Here is a 16,790-nt window from a genome sequence, read left to right as displayed (position 1 = left end):
CTCACATCTCCAGGGGGAAAGAAATCTTCTAGACAGGAGTCACCACCAGCCACCAGAGGGGCCCAAGACAGAGTCCTTCTTAATTTAAAGATTTAACTTGAGCATCCCAAATTCATGATGTTCCAACTCGAGGATGAGGAGTGTGGAGAGCTTGAGATTCTCTCCCTTAGTTTGCTGTACCCTTCTTTCCTCCCATTTCTCAGCTCTGCAAGATCACAGCACGGGGGAGGACACTGCGTAGCGCTCTGCTTACCACCAGCAGGCTATGAGTCCTTTTAATCCTCCCACCTCTGTAGATTGCTTTCATTTTTCGGTTAGTGACTTTGAGGGCCACCATGTGTAATAATGATTAAGAGAACAAGCTACAATGATAATCCCAACTTCATCACTCACGCGTTTATGTCTACCTAGCTTGAGGATAATAACTGTGCCTACCTCAAAGGATGGATCATAAAAATTAAATGATATAATGTTTGTAAAGTGTTGAGAATGCTCCTGGCACCTTGGAGGTATTCGATAAATGTCAGTTACCATTATTATTGCTATTGGATATTCACCATCATCACTTCTTCTACTTTGGCCAGGTCCCAATCTTTCTAACTCATTTCCCACGCACCTTAGAATCAGTAGTGTCCTGTCTGTTGACATAGTCCATCAGTAGTGTCTCCAAGCCAAGGCAGTGCGGGCTGGCAAGGTCCCCCATCCTCTCACTTCATGTTTTCATGTTCTCAGCCTTTCCTCACAACCAGGAATTGACTGGACACAGCCTTGTGGAATCAGTGTGGGAGGAGACTTGAGTCTTTCTCTAGGCACATCAAGCTGTTTGAGAATTGATACAAGAAAGTGACCCAGTTGGGTGATCTTCTACCCATGTCACTGGAGGGTAATAAAAATGGAGGGACTTGGAATAGAGAGCCATTATCTTTCCTTTCACAAACACAAATAGCAAGCTGAAACCCGGTCAGGGTCTGGAATGTAAGCATTCTAGAAACATGAAGCCAAACATGCTAAATTTACTACAACTGATACCTGCTTATCACTGGTCAATAAGTCACACTTAACCTACTTTGAAATCCTGCAACATGAGACTACAGCCACTGCACCCCAAGTGTGTGTATGTGTGTGTACCCATGTACACATGCACACACCCACAGGATGCACCCAAACCTATACATGTGCCATCTGAAAATGAGAATGTTCCCATCACCAGTGACATGGATCGGGTCATAATTGATTTTCCATAGACAAATGCTTTAAATTTTGGTAAACCTCTTGTAACATCTTAGTCAAATTAAACTGAGTCCTTTCAAGTCAGATTTATAGTCCATAGGATTTCACTTAACTAAGACAAGCAATGCAATTTCAGGGCAATTTAAAGCATATTTCATTTAGAGACAGAACCAATCCCTGTCAAGGCCCTGGAGGTAACAAGAAATCTTCCTCTTTTCATTTGTTTGGAGGCCACTGAGGTCTGGGCCAGGGTGTATGGGGAAGTAGGAGTGGGGGTGGGGCACCAGAGTCTCACATGGTGCACTGCGAGGGACCTGTACAGTTCTTCTTGCTGCAGGGCAAGTGACCCAGAGGAGGGGGATGGGAAGGAGAAGGTAGAGCCCCCCTACAGCATGCACAGCCTTCCTGATGTTTAGGAGAACATGTCCATCCTGGATGCATGAATCACTCAGAGGCTCTTCATCCCCACTGCAACATTTGTGAGGGCACAAGAGTAGGGGTCTGAGCACTGACTGGACTTCCATCCCCTGGGCCTGCACCCCCAAATAAGGTGTAACCTGGGAAATAGCCCTTCTTTAATGCTCCCTCACTGGGGGATTTTAATTTAAATATAAAAAGACTGGGACACACAAAGCAAGGAGTTCATATAAATGTAGGCTGAGTGAGTAACTTGAGCCAAGTCTGCCTGATTCTAAAATCCAAGCTCTCTCTTAATTCACCATGGACTTTGAGTTCAACTGAAGGGCTTAGCAATCTTTTTGCAGGAAGAACTGGCAGGATAAGAGCATCAAATCTTCGAAAGTGCTATTGGGAAAGGAGAGCAGGTGTGTTCAGGTGGCCTTTCAGCTCCTGAGGCCCCTACTGAGGCCTCAGGAGGCCCAACTCCCTCCATTGACCCAGAAGAATGACAGACAGTACTTGTGCCTGAACCAAGACCTGGGGCTACTTTGTTCTGCTGTTGTAAAATGCAACTATAGCCTTCTGTCCTGCCAACTCAGAGGTTGTGATAATCAAGGGATGAGTAAAGGAAAGCACTTGCAAGTGAAATGAGGAAATAAGAAGTATACATTGGTTTTAACAAAACTAAAAATATGCCATTTAAGGGATTGTCTTTTATGTTGAGAGACTTCTAACTTGCGTTTTTAAAAATACCCCTGGGCTTCCCTAGTGGCACAAGGGGTTAAGTCTTAACACTATGAAGCTATTACCACTGCAGCCTGAGTTTGATCCCTGGCCAGGGGGCTAACCTACATGGCACAACAGACCTCTCCTGTCTCGCCTGCTGCTCCCCTCAGTAGCATAATTCAATAGATCTGCCTGTTCTGCTCCTCACTCTGTCTCTGGTGAATCTTCTCACCCCCTGCACCTCTGGCCTGAACCCAGATCTTGTATGCATAAATAAATAAATCTTAAAAAATTTGTATCCTCCAATTGGGTTAAAATATTATTAAAAAAAATAAAAATACCTCTTATTAAATGAGAGAGAGATGTAGGTGTATATGGTTTTGTTATAGTTTGAGTCTTATAAATCCCTTACCTGGTAAAAAAATTAAATTTGGCAAGCTTTTTTCAGTATAAAAAAATGCAAATGCACTTGTGCATGTGTATGTGTGTGTGTAAGTTTACAGATCCACAGTCCCAACATTCCCTGTCTTACAGGGAATGAATATTGGTGTAGCCACTATGGAAAACAGAATTCCTCAAAAGTTAAAAATAGAACATCTGATGTAGCTATTCCAGTTTGGGTATTTATCTGAAGAAAATGAAAACACTAAATTTAAAAGAGATAAATTCATCCCTACATTCACTGCAGCATAATTTACAATGGCCACAATAAGAAACAATCTAAGTGTTCATTGGTAGATAAATGGATAAAGAAGATGTGGTGTATATGTATGGTGTGTGTGTGTGTGTGTGTGTGTGTGTATAAAATACCATATATATCATAGAATGCTACTCAACTATGAAAAGGACAAAATGTTGCCATTTGTGACAACACAAAAAGACCTTGAGCATATTGTGCTAAGTGAAATAAGTCAAACAGAGGAAGACAAATACCACATGATTTCAGTCATGTGATGTATATAAAGAAATAGAGCAAGTAAACAAACCAAAACAAAACAAACTCTTAGACATGGAGAACAGATTGGTGGTTACCTGAGGAGAGGGGCTTGAGGGATGGGTGAAGCAGACAAGAGGGTAAATTGCATCACCGGCAGGTAGAAATTTGACTTTGTAGAGTATACAGATATTGAACTATAGCACTCTATACCTAAAACTTACATAATGAATTAGTGATATATAATATAATGACATAGACCAATTATTATAAAAATAAAAAATTTTATAAAAATTTATTTTAAAAAACTCATCCCAATGAAGACATCCCATCCCAAGAGAGACAACTTGAGTTATGTAAAGCAGTCATTATTTTTTGTAGTTTAAAGAGCAAGAGATTTGTGGACAATGTAATCTGCTCATTAAATCTAGAGAGAATGCAATTTCAAATTAGACATATGCACATCTATACAGGAGAGAAGGGCCACCACCAGTACACCAAGTAGACTGAGACAGTCTTTCAATGTGATAATGCAGGTTCCCTGGGATCTGTGAAATCACACTATATTCCCTAAAGTACTTGGGTCTTTTATATTAGTTTCACTAGGGTAGTTCTGGTTCTTACTTGTAGCAGAGCCTGGTAAATGAGAGGCCACCTGAGAAGCAATTAAATTAAACCAGGAAATCTTTCCTGTTCATTCCATCTTGTCCCTAAATAGTTTACACATCAATTGAACTGGGAAAAGCTCATGGTGGTTTATGATGATTACTCCAGTAGGGGTCAGCGCCTAATGAGTTGGGTACTTATCTGTGACCCCAACAAGATGGCTGTAAATGAACAGATAAGAGGGCCAATGGGACTAGTTCTCAAAGCTGCCCATGGATCAAGATAACAGAAGCTGATGGAGCTAAGTAGACTGAAAAGTAGAAGCTGGTAGAGTTGGCTGGATTGAAACATCTAGGGATTTTTAATTAGAAAAATAAGATGTTTATCTAGCTCTCTATGTATTAGAAAATTCTTATTCAACACACTTTGGGTATTTTGCCTCCTCTTCTTTCTTTAAAATATCTCATAAACTTGTAATTCCCATAAAGTGACTCAGTAGAGGCAGAAATCCTTACTTGTTACAGAAGACTTGTGTGACAGTCAAGTGGAGAGGCAGAAGGAAGCTTACTCACCGGTGCCATCCGAGGAACATCCTGAAAATGACAAACCAAACAAAATCTTAGGAAAAGTGCATTTGCTGTAAATAGCTAAAATCATAATGACACATTCTATGGCATAATCAAAATTCTCAATGATTGGCAAACTAGAACAAGTAATTGCTGTTTTTTTTTTCCATTCAGTAGCTGTATTAGACAGTTTTTTTTTTTCTGTTAGAATATTGCATAACAAACAATCAAATCTCAGTGGCTTTGCAGCAACAAATATTTGCTTTAAGCTTGTGGGCTGAAGTTTGGCTGTGGTCTGGCTGATCTTAGCTGGGCTCAGCTGTGTTATGTTGGATCCAGGTCTGTTCCATGGTTTCTCATTCCAACAGCCAAGCTTAAGAAACTACAGCTGCCTGGGGCATATTTCTTTCAGTTCTTTCAGAGGGAAGACAAATAAAAAACTAGACCCTCAGGTAGGAGCTGGCACATTGTCATTCTTACCCATATTCCAATAATCAAAGCAAATCACAAGGTCAAGTCCAAAGATGTGTAGAGATGTATACTCTATGAACTGTGGCAGAAGGAGCTGAAGTCACAGGGGGAACATGAAATTATAAAAATTCTCTTATGTCAATGAATTGGGAACAGGAATCCAACTCCACAACACCATAAAAAGAGCCAATTTCTGCTAAATGTGTGTCAATATCCCAACACAACTTGTAACCAAATCTATAGTCACAAGTGCTGTCAAGCTCCTCACCACTATCCTTTACCTCCTTGGCACCACCCTATCTATTTATACATCATTAGTAAGGAACGAGGCATGGAGTTTCCTCTTCTCAAATAAAACATCAGTTATTACTTTCATCTTGGAAATAGGTGTCAGGTAGACAGCATGCCAGAGCAGAAAAAGCAGAGTGCTAAGGCTAAAATAAGTGATTTGGGATGAGGAGCTAACCTCTCACTGCTAAGTGATTTAATAGAAAGGGTACATTTTTATTTGAAAGGCTTGAAATGAAAAGGTGGGATGCCTTTGGCAGTTAGTTTTCAAGATTAATATTTGTATCTTCTGGGTTACATGAGAAGATATGGGAGTTCTATGGGTTTAACACTAGGGGCAGAGTCATTCCACTTCATGGGACACTTGTTGGACATGAGGCAGCTGGATCACAGGGAAGAGCTGGAGTGACATTTGTGTGTTCTTCACCTCACTCTGCGTGATTTGCTTCACCTAAGTAGGGCTCATGAACTCCACAGGCTGCTAGGTTCGTACCAGGAATAAGTGGATCTGGCGAGGAGTCAGGAAAACAATTGCAAACGCATGAGAATTGATGGCAGTTGACACTCAGCCTTTGCATCAGGAAGATGACAGACTGTGGTGAGGACTGAGATCTTCTGGAGGGCACCCAGGATATCTGGGTGCCCTCTAGAAGAGGAGCCTTTCGTTAATTAGTTCCAGCTAACTGCCAAGTGCCAATGTGGGGCCTCTCTACCAGAGGTTAAAATTATTCAGAAGCCAGAAATCTGAGCAAAATCTCCTAATAGTCAAATATGATAAATTCAAAGATGATAAATTCTACTGCAAAAAGAAAACAGGAAACAAAGAAAACAGGAAGGAAAATGGAAAGACAGAAAGAAGATAGGGAGGGGGGAGGAAGAGAGGAAAGAACAGCTAGACGGAGGGAGAAGACAAGAAAAACCACTTTGCAGGTCTATCCTGAGGATGAGACAAAAGCCATTCACAAACCAAGGTCAGCTGGATGGCCAGTCTGTGACCTCCATGTCTGAGATGATACCTTAACCCCCCCACCACCTCAGGGCGCCGCAGCACACAGGGGCAGATATGGTGACTCCCAACTTCCCCCGAGTGAGACCATCACACCATCTCTTCATTAGTGCTTAAAAGTGACATGAATCCCACAAATAGCAAACCCAAATTCAAACAAAAATATATAAATGCATTTTTTAAAAGCAAAGCAGCCATAATTGAGTAATTTTTCACTCCTTTGAATTACCCATACTATTACTCCCAGGAGCGTGGATAACAGAATTTAATATCAATATTTAACTTGATCCATGTACTCGATGAGAGAATGAGCTTCTGTTTATGAAATATCCCTTGTGGGTCAACACTGTGCTAGCAGTTATGCCAATTGTAGAATCCGGGGAGTCCTCCATGAGCTCATGCTCTAGGGGGCCAGCGGTAGGAAGACTTACCAGCCATGGGATGGCCAGCCTCACCCTGACCCCTCCTGCCCCTTCCCAGGCTGAGTGTCCTGAACAATGGACTTGATCTCCTCAACTTCCTTTTCTTCTTCCTGGGAAACTGAGCACTTTCTAGATTTGCAAAAAGGATTCAAGATAGTATGCCTCAAGTCCAGAGTTCAATACCTGGTGCTTACCAGCTGCTGAGAAAACTTTTTAACATTTCTATGCCTCGGTTTCCTAATTTACATGTGGGGATAATAACAGCTCCTGACTGAAAAATTGATCTGAGGATTAAGGAATATAGTGAGTGCATATCTCTTAGAATGAAGGCCAACCCTTAAAATTGATGTAAATTAGCAATAACATTTTCTGTACTTACTACTATTATTACCTAGACTTCATTATGGGGCAAAAAAATCAATCAACTTTGTATTGGGTCATCCATGTCCCAAATGAGATATTTTCATAAACAGAAATGTTCTTTGTAATTCCAGGAACTGGCTGACCTTTCCGCTCACACCTTTTCTGTGGTGGAAGTCATAATTAAATGCTTTGATTTACAAGAAAGAAAATGAGACCTCCTTCTCTTCGGTGGTGTCACAGTGCAAACAGAGGCAGCATCTGTAGTAGTTACCAGCTCTTGGAGAGAGGGGGCAGAGGCCACATCCACATTGTCTTCAATCGTTTCCACCGGATGAGACACATGGAAAAGTGGCATCTGTGTCCAAATAATCATGCACACACACAGTGTGGATGAATTAAGTGTTGCCAAGTCCAGGGAAGGAGGCAGCCTGAAATTTCTGGCCCTGCTTTCCTGGGGCACAGGTCTCCACGTGTGCACTGCATGGATCAGACACTTAGAGGCTTACTTAGAGGCTTGGGCATGTAGTTTCTTGGGATGAGGAGGAAAGAATAGCAGTCAAGGAAAAAGAAGTGCAGAGGAGAAAATGAACTCCATCATTTTGAGTTATCTTGCTGTTCAGGCCGTAAATTGCATTCTTTTGGAAGGATTCTGACAATAAGGAAAGCAGGTGGGTGGGACTCATCTGTCATGTGTCTCTGAGGAAGAAGCTTAATTTATTTATTCCTCAGTTTCCCCCATTTACAATAATAACATTTAATTGTCTGAAAGGTACTTGGAGATCCTGGAAAGCAAGGCACTCTATTAAAGCTAATGGTTCTCATTACCCATTGGGGTCTTTGCTCCTGTCATCTAAGCAGCTTGTGCCCTTGATGCCAGAGACAGATGCAGCCTGAGAGAGCAGTAGAGGGGAAGGAAGTGGAGGAGCAATTGGGCTGCTGGGGAAGCGAGAGAGCAGAATGGCAGTTTTCGAGTAGCTGCTTAATTGACAGCCCCTCCTTCTCACAAGAAAGCTGGCAGGAAGCTTTAATATGAACAGAGTCCCCAGAACAGTGAAAAGAGACAAGAAGCTGGCCTTAATGGGGTCAAACTTGGGGGAAGGTTGAGCAGGTAAGCAGCGATGCCATGTGCTACCTCCCTACAGGACCTGATGAGAAAGGTCCTTCCCCCTTAGGAGCCTGTTGTGGCTCTTAAGTCATGAGAAGCAGCTGTAGGACACCTTCCTTAGCATCCCACCAGCTCCTTTTGCTAAGTTCCCAGGAATTGTACAATCTCTGCTGGGAGGCAATGGCACAGGTTGGGGTGTAAGAAGGGGTGCTGCTGAGCTACTAAAGGCTAGTTAAGCTTGAAAGGCTACTTCCAAAAGCACCTGGTTGAGGGGCATAAAATGAACAGGATTACAGATCTGGGTCATAGACACAAGAGCACACATTCTGGCACAGCTAAAACATGCACACATATACATAGACCATGAACACATACATGCATGAAGTTGCATAAATCTGTATATTCAAGAAAGAGATTGAAAGAGATAGATGCTCCGTTATTTGAAAGGTGAAGGGTCATTCAACCTGAGAATTTCAGAAACAAAAAAACATGTTTTGGATCAACATTAAACATATATTTTAAAATCAAAACCAGTGGACTTTGCACATAGCTGGGACTCAATATTTACTGTATGACTAAATGGGGGTAAGGAAGTAAGAAAAGGAAAGGGAAGGAAGAGTCTGGTAAATTTCAAAGCAGAAAAGATTCCAGATGAGGTGAGAATGACCTCGATGGTCAAATTGGTTTTCCTGCATCATGACTGACTATGACGAGATAAATTCCCCTTCATAGAAATATTTAAGAGGGAGAAGAGTGATTCTGGGTCCAGATTGGCTTAGGTCCAATGTTTCCTCCATGCCCTGCCCTATTCTAGAATGTTTCCTCCCTCTTTGGCGGGGGGAATGGAGGTGAATAGCAGTGGTAGAATCTTTCTTCTCAGGTTTTGCTTCAATCGCTGCCCAAGTAACCAGCTTCCTTGTGATGGGACAGAAGCAGGTTCACAGTGAGAAGCCACCGACCTAGAGGGGCAGCCTGCACTGCCAGAACAGAACTCTCAGAGTGGAGAGCAGTCACCTGTCCAGGAGTTCTGGGATGTTTTTGTGGTTTCTGTTGCTTGTTTCTCTTTGGCTTCCTCTTGCTATTTTGTTAGGGCCTCTGTTGACTTTTGACATTTCAGTCTCCCTCAGCTGTGTTAAGAAAGATAAGAGAAATTTATCTGTGTCCACACAAACACACATATGGATTAAAGAGACACAACTCCCTTGAGGAGGGAGTGTGGAAACCGCAGTGGGACTCCAAACAGAACTCCTCTACCTACAGGGAAGAGAAATCTCAGGAGACAGTTGGAGAGCTAGTTTCCCTTCCAGCAGAGTTTTCTTCTAGTGCTAAAGCCCATGAACATTCAATACTTCTTTTAAATAAAGGCAACAATGCTCACTTAAGGAGTTCCAGAAATTAGGCTATTTTCAAAGGACTGCAGGATAATACAAGAGTCAGTATCAAAGAGTCAGTCCAATTTCTATTCCAACCCACTGGCATCAACCACAAGACAGAGATTTATGCCAAAAGGCGTGCTCCTTCCAACAACCACCAACACAAAGGTGAATAGGGGCCTCACAGCATGCACCAATTGGCAAACATTACTAGGGACTTACACACACAGGAAAAAGTGGACAGTTATTTACAGTTATTTACCAGGAGCAAAGAAGTCAAGTCTCTACCAGATTTTCCCTGATTCCCAAGAGGCACCTGCTTCCACAACAACTACAATTTGGAGAGTATGTGACCTTCAAGTCAACAATCCCAGGCAGATATTTAGTCTGAACTATCAATTCTGGATGGGCAAAAAGAGCACAGATATAAGTTACAAACATTCCTGAGGCTCGTGGAGATTAAAGAGAGTCGTTCTGTGGCTAGCTTATGGAAGCCATTGCCAACACCAATCCTGAACTCCATTCTGGTAATATCTTGCTGAGTTCCTATAGCTCCTCAACCTGGAGCCTTATCCTGGCAACTTGCACCTGATGGTGACAATGATGATGGCAGTGATGATAATGACATGACAATGGTGATGATGATGATGATAATGAAGACAATGACAATGATGACAATGGTAATAACATGATGATGATGATGATGATGACTATGATGAGGATGCAAATGATGAGAACAATGATGATGTTGATGACAATGATAAAGGTAACAATAATGAAGATAATGACAATGATTATAACATGATGATGATAATGATGACGATGACTATGAGGACAGAAATGATGATGATGATGATAAAATGGTGAGAACAATAATGATGATGATGACTATAATGATGGAAATGCTGATGATGATAACAATGATGATGACAATGATATTGATGACCATGATGATGCTGACGGTGATGATTAATGAAAGTCAAAGTGATAGTAAGGGCAATGACGATGATGAAAACAGTAGTCATAACAGCAATGAATGTTTGACTGCTCAGTGCTTCGCATGAATTTTTTGTTTTGCCTCATAAGAATACCATAAAGTAGATGCTATTCTTGACCTACTTTTCTGATGAGAAAACATCAGCTCAGAGAGTTTAAATAACCTGTCCAGAAGCACACAACCAGCAAAAAAGACATGATGTGTGAACCCAGCTCTGTGTAATACCAAGTCATTTCTTTCAGGAATAAGATAACTTAAGAGCTCAGATTCTGTAACAGACTACATCAATTCAATCATTTCTAGATCCTTACTAGCTGTGAGATCTTTGGCATGTCACTTAATCCTTCTGTGCCTAAAGGGGCATCATGATCTGTAAAATAAGAATAAAAATGGTAGATCCTGCCTTGGATTGTGTGGGTTAATTTTTTTTATTTAAATATTTTATTTTATATAATTCTTACATCTTTTTTCATGGTTGCACAATGTATGCATTTTCATTTTGGTTATATTCCCTATGCAATTGCACCCCCCCCTATTTTAACTCTAATCCTTCCTTTCCCTGCCCCCCCTCCCACCCCCCACCATAGTGTGATTTTGATTTTTACCTTGTATTGATTAGTCTTTTTCCTGGTCTCTTATTTAGGTTTTCTAAATTCCTGCTATGAGTGAGACCATCCGGTATTTTTCTTTTTCTTTCTGACTTATTTCGCTGAGCATGATCCCTTCTAGCTCCATCCATGTTGCTGCAAACTGCATGTGTTTTATCTTTTTTTGATTGCTGTGTGGGTTAATTGTATAAAGAGGTGTTTTTCAAACTTTGCCTCCATTTAAATTACCTGAGGAATTTAAAGCACATAGCTGGGACAGGTGCTACAAGTCCTTAGACCATACTCTGGTTAGCAAAAGTGTAAATAGTATGGGATAAGCAATAAAGATGTGTTGACAATTGTTATTGCTATTATTTTTTCACCTCCTCTAATCACATCCTTGTGCCAGTGACTGTTTCGAAAGGTTTTACCTAAACAGCCTCCTCACTCTCTGGGAATTACTATTTTTAGTATGTAAAAGTAAAGATAGAAGAGCCACAAAGTTGGGGTATAGATGGGCTACTTTTGTGAGCAGCCTTCTTCCCTGCTCCCTGCATGAATTAATTATCTGAGTATATGGAGGCTTAACCTCTGTCGAACCTTCACATAAATGCCTTGGCCCCAAGAAGAAAACAAGGGGACATTATGCTTTCTTCTTCCTCTGACCCAAGCAGGAGGTCAATGGAAAACAGAGTAACTGTGTCCACTTGCCAACATGTGTGGGAGTTAGGATGCAATGCCAAGATTTCCCTTCAAGGGAGGACTCATTGCCCAGTAGTTAGGGGTGCTGTTGGCAAGCAGCTGTCAGTGGTTGGCCATTTCAGGGTGGCTTCTGCCATCGTGGTAGAGACAGGGGCATTAAGGCATCGCTATCTCAGCCCAAACAGACAACTTACTCTGGAGCTCCCCAAAAACTGGTCAAATCTGTCCTGGAGCCTTGGACATCAATGCTGGACTTCTCTCTCCCCACACTCCAGCTTCCTCTCACTGCCAAGGGCATGGTATTGATTTCCTATGACTACTGTAACCAAATTTCACTGGGCTAAAGTGAAGAAGTTGGCAGGGCTGCATTGCTTCTCAAATCTCTTTGGGAGAATACATTTCTTTTCTTTAACCAGCTTCTGGAGACTGGCTTCTCTCTTGGCTCATGGCATCTTTGCTCCATCTTCAAAGCTACCAGCACAAGCATCTTCAAAGCCAGTAGTATAATCATCTTCAAATCTCTCTCTAAGACCTCTGCTTTGTTGTTATATTTCCTTCTTATTATTCTGACCCTTCTAATTATTCTGACCATCCCTATCATGGAAACATTTGTGATTATAGTGGACTAATCCATATAACATAGTACAATATTATGATCCTTACTTTATTCAGATCTCCAAATTCCCTTTTACCAATGTTCCAGGGATTAAAGGATCCCAGGGATTGAGAAGTTAGGGAGCTATTATTCTTTCTCTTAAGGGTACCCCTTAAATATGGTTTACATTTTATTCCACCTCAGAGACTGATTCCAGGGAAACTCAATTTGTAACTACCTCCTTCAACTATCCAAAGTAGAAAATTCCTATTTGGTATGACTTGGTACATTATTGCTTTTATTTATTTTTTAAAGATTTATTTATTTATTTATACAAGCACTGGGTACAGTCAGAAGCGCAGGAGGGTGAGAGAATTCACCAGAGCCAGAGCAGGGAACAGAACAGGCAGACCAACAAAGTACACTGCTGAGGGGAGCAGAGGGCAGCAGGAGAGGTCTGTGCGCCATGTGGGGCCCTCGCCCAGCGGCCAGGGATTGAACCGGCACTGTGGAGGCTGCGGGCAGCTTCTCAACCCAGCGCTCAACCGCTGTGCCACCAGGGACGCCCTGGGAACATTATTACCGTTAATTAATATGGAAACAGATTTCACATTCTCAGACCCACCAAATCCTACTCTAGATGCTACCTTTGGATAGTGGGGAAAATGCTGCTTTCACAGTCTGTCATTTTTCAGTGTGGGATTGTGCTCATCAACAAGGGATTAGAAAGAGAGAATGGCCATGTAGATTACCTGAAACATAAAAATTCAAATAACAAAAATTCATACCTGATGACATCACATAGAGTTAGCCTAGCATCTGAGTATTTTAATAGTTGATTTATAAAGAATTTACTTTACCCAAAGACAGCTATGGCCTTTTCCTTTGACTCCAAGAAAGTGAGTGATCTCCAAGCCCATAGAATGACCTGACTAATAGAGTGTCTTTGTTTACCTGGGAGACTTTGGCCACTGGCCAATCAATGTGACTTATGATGAGAATCTTATGTCACTCAGTATGAGCTCGAACTCTGGAGAAACTTTCAAGACTGAGGTCAGCCATATAGGTGGTCAATCTACATGAAACAGTCCCAATAAAATCTTTGGACAACAAGGCTTGGAGAAGCTTGTATATTATCATACTTTGTTGCTGGGAGAAGATAATACCATCCATGACCCCAGTGAAGAGGACAACTGGAGGCTCCATGTGTGGGAATACTCCTGGACTCTCGCTGTGTGTCTCTTCCCTTGGCTGTTGTTAATGTGTCTCCTTTTGCTGTAATAAATTGTAACAACGATACTAACAGTTTTCAGTGAGCCTGTGAGTCCTTCCAAAAAATTATCAAACCTAAGGAGGTCTTGGGAATCCTAAACTTTCAAGCAGTGCCACAGTGATGGTGCTCTTGGGGACCTCTGAATTCATGATGATATTATATACTGTATTCAGGAAATTTCCCTGCCAAATCTTTTCCCCACAGGAACTATATGCCTTTTAAAAAATTTTCCCATTGTAATTGCTTGATCAGCTATACACTGCACCCATCTTCAAACTAGGGACAAACTAGGGACTCAGAGAAAAGCTGAGTCATTAATTTTGCAATTTCTTGGGACCTGGAAGGACAGGAAATGTCTTGATTCAATAGCTTAGACCCAAGTTACTTTAAATGTCAGAAACAGCTTGGTTTAACCTCTTTTCTGTGTGTCACTCTCATAAATCAGAAATACAGGGATGAAAAAGGCATCCTCTAGAGGCAGTGCACATGCAAGAGAGATCATGAAAACATGCGTTGTGACATACCCTGCAGGACTGATTATAAATAGAAAGAGGTGTCCACAGAGGCCTCTCTTTGCTCTGTCTGCCAGTAAGTCCAGGGGAAAAAACCACATTAACTATGTTTACATGTGTAGTCAGCAAAGCTTTGTTTTCCCTTTTCTGTTGAGCCCTGTACTTCTAATTATAGCTTCACTTTAATAAATTTAGCATGGATTTACTGCTTATTTTTATATTTGGACCTCAGCTGTACAGAATAAGATTAATCATAATTCTGGCTCAAGACATGCCTGATCATTGCTCCCTGAATTCTATGGTGCAGGCTGGCTTGCTTTTTGTATATTTATTTATTATTAACACTGTAATAATCACCAACGAATGAACTTCTAAACTAAAAATAGACCAATGACAGTAACTTACTTTGCATATTTATTCTATTTCAAAATATTTAAAAGAATATGTATTTTCTTTTTTCAAAGGTAAAATTAATAAGCCATTTTTCAGAAAATTTTCCAAACAGGCTGATATAAAATAAAATGTTACGTGTAATCCATTCTCTCATTTTCACCCACTTCATCAATGGAAGTTAATATTCTATTTTGGCATACTTAGACTTAAATATTTTTCTGTGTAGGCCTCCCCTGGTGGTGCAGGCAGTTGAGTGACACACTGTGAAGCTGCCCGCAGCCTCTGCAGCGCCGGTTCGATCCTAGCCAGCTGGCGAGGGTCCCACATGGCACGCAGACCTCTCCTGCCGCCCGCTGCTCCCCTCAGCAGTGTGCTTCATCAGTCTGCTTGTTCTGTTCCCCGCTCTATCTCTGGTGAATTCTCTCACCCTCCCGCATATCTGGCCTGTACCCCGGATCTTGTATAAATAAACAAACAAATAAATAAATAAATCTTTAAAAAAATTTTTTCTGTGGTTTAAGTTTTAAAGTATGGAAAACTTCACAGCTTGTGTTTTTCTAACCCACTTCCCATTATGTATTAAAAACACTTCTACTTAACATTATTATCATGCTATTTCTTATTATTCTTATTATTTTCTTAACATTATTCTCACACTATTTCTTAATATTACACTATTTCTTATTATTTTTCTTATTATTATGCCTTATTTGAATATCAGACTTGATTTAGTAACTTATTTGTTGTTTGACACTTAGACTATGTTTTTATTTTTGAACGGAGGGGCTATGCTAAATAATATTACTGAACAATATTTTATACATAAGTATTTCCCTTTTTTGATCAGTTTTCTGCATAGAGTTCTAATTTTTAGTGATGTCTATTCAAAGAATATTAATATTTTACACATTTAAAATTAACATTTTAAATATTGTCTTATTGTTTCCTAGAAAGATTATACTGATAACTACTGCCCTTGGTAAGAGGGACCCTGCCCTGGTCCCGCATTTTTCTGGGCACCCCTCAGGTCTTCTAGACATGATACTTCCTATGGGTCAAGAGGTTTATGGGTCAAGGCGACAACCTATAGGGAGTCCATGACCCTTGATTTTCTAGATCAGTCTCCAAGTATCTAGAGTCCTGGAATTGCCTGTTTCAGGATACTACACCTATTTCTAGGGTTTCAGAGTCTCTTCCTTGGGGGCTGTTTTTCAGCAGCAGGCCTCAATTTCAGTATACATACCCCAAGACCTGTCTGTCGAGCACCTGGGCACATGAAAAGACCATGAATGTGCTTCTGGGGTGTCTATATGCACGTGTACAAAGCCCCTTATATAGCAGATGGAGCTAAGGGTGGGAAGAGTAGGGGGAAGATCAGGGACTGGGAGTCTGGGGCTCACTTTCCCCATACTACCAGATTGCATCAAAGAACTCTTAGGAATACCAAAATGTAAATTTTTCCAAGACATTAGGACAAGGTATTTATCAAGGGAGGAAAATTAGAAATATTTAATTAATAGTTTGTAATTTTTAAGCAGATAGACTTATGGTAGGTGGGCTCATACCATACTCATGTCCTGAGCCCTAAACTTGTTAAAGGAGGAAACAATACCTACTTCTGCTCTCACTGGTATTTGTAAATGTACCTACTCACCAACATGGCTGATTATCATTATCTTTTGCTAATTTGGTGGGAAAAAAAATAGTATCTCTTTTTTAATTTAGATTTTAACAATATTTGGCATTCACAATTTTATTTTGTCAATGAAGAATAGGAACCTCTATAAATGTTAACTCCCAACCCAGAGCCAGGTATGTGGTGTCTGTTCCATCTCTACCCCAGGAAAGTTGCCTGCGTCCAGTGGACTAGCAAGTGGGGGTGTGGAATGAGAAGTACATAACTCTGAGAACTCTTTGGAGACCTCTGTTTGACTATACTCATTAAGTGGGGCTCACTAAAGGAGTGAGACACTCAGAACCAAACAAAATCATGAAGATAAAAGTAAAGAAGACCAAAGTAGGGCATTCTGAGACGTTTCTAGAGTGTGAGCCTTCATCTCTGGCCTGGATTTTGCCATTTACAAATCCCTGGACTGGTGAGCAATAGAGTCACACAAGGGTTCTGTTATTGGGCATGTCTCAACATTCAAGAAATGCATACAGAATTACATTCTTGAACTGAGCCGTGGTAGTCTAACTGGATTGAATGTCCAAAAGCAGAGTCAACTCTTTCCCCCAAATT

At 41.0% G+C, this 16,790-nt stretch overlaps 1 long non-coding RNA gene across 2 annotated transcripts in view; it reads right to left on the bottom strand.

Moving 5' to 3' along the window:
* Window positions 1-486: 486 nt before the first annotated feature.
* Window positions 487-16,790, bottom strand: part of LOC129145516 (uncharacterized) — a 46,549-nt gene continuing 30,245 nt past the window's right edge. For both annotated transcript variants that reach the window (XR_008551206.1, XR_008551205.1), the window contains exons 2-3: window positions 4,411-4,488; window positions 487-819 (exon numbers count right to left, since the gene is read on the bottom strand). This is a non-coding gene — a long non-coding RNA (uncharacterized LOC129145516). The remainder of the gene's footprint in view (window positions 820-4,410; window positions 4,489-16,790) is intronic.

The sequence above is a fragment of the Talpa occidentalis genome, unplaced genomic scaffold (genome assembly GCF_014898055.3).
Source record: "Talpa occidentalis isolate TD23 unplaced genomic scaffold, MPIMG_talOcc4v2.1 talOcc4.12, whole genome shotgun sequence".
NCBI lineage: Eukaryota > Metazoa > Chordata > Mammalia > Eulipotyphla > Talpidae > Talpa > Talpa occidentalis.
The sequence above is the reverse complement of the archived record's forward strand: the minus strand, read 5'-3'. Positions and strand labels throughout refer to the sequence as shown.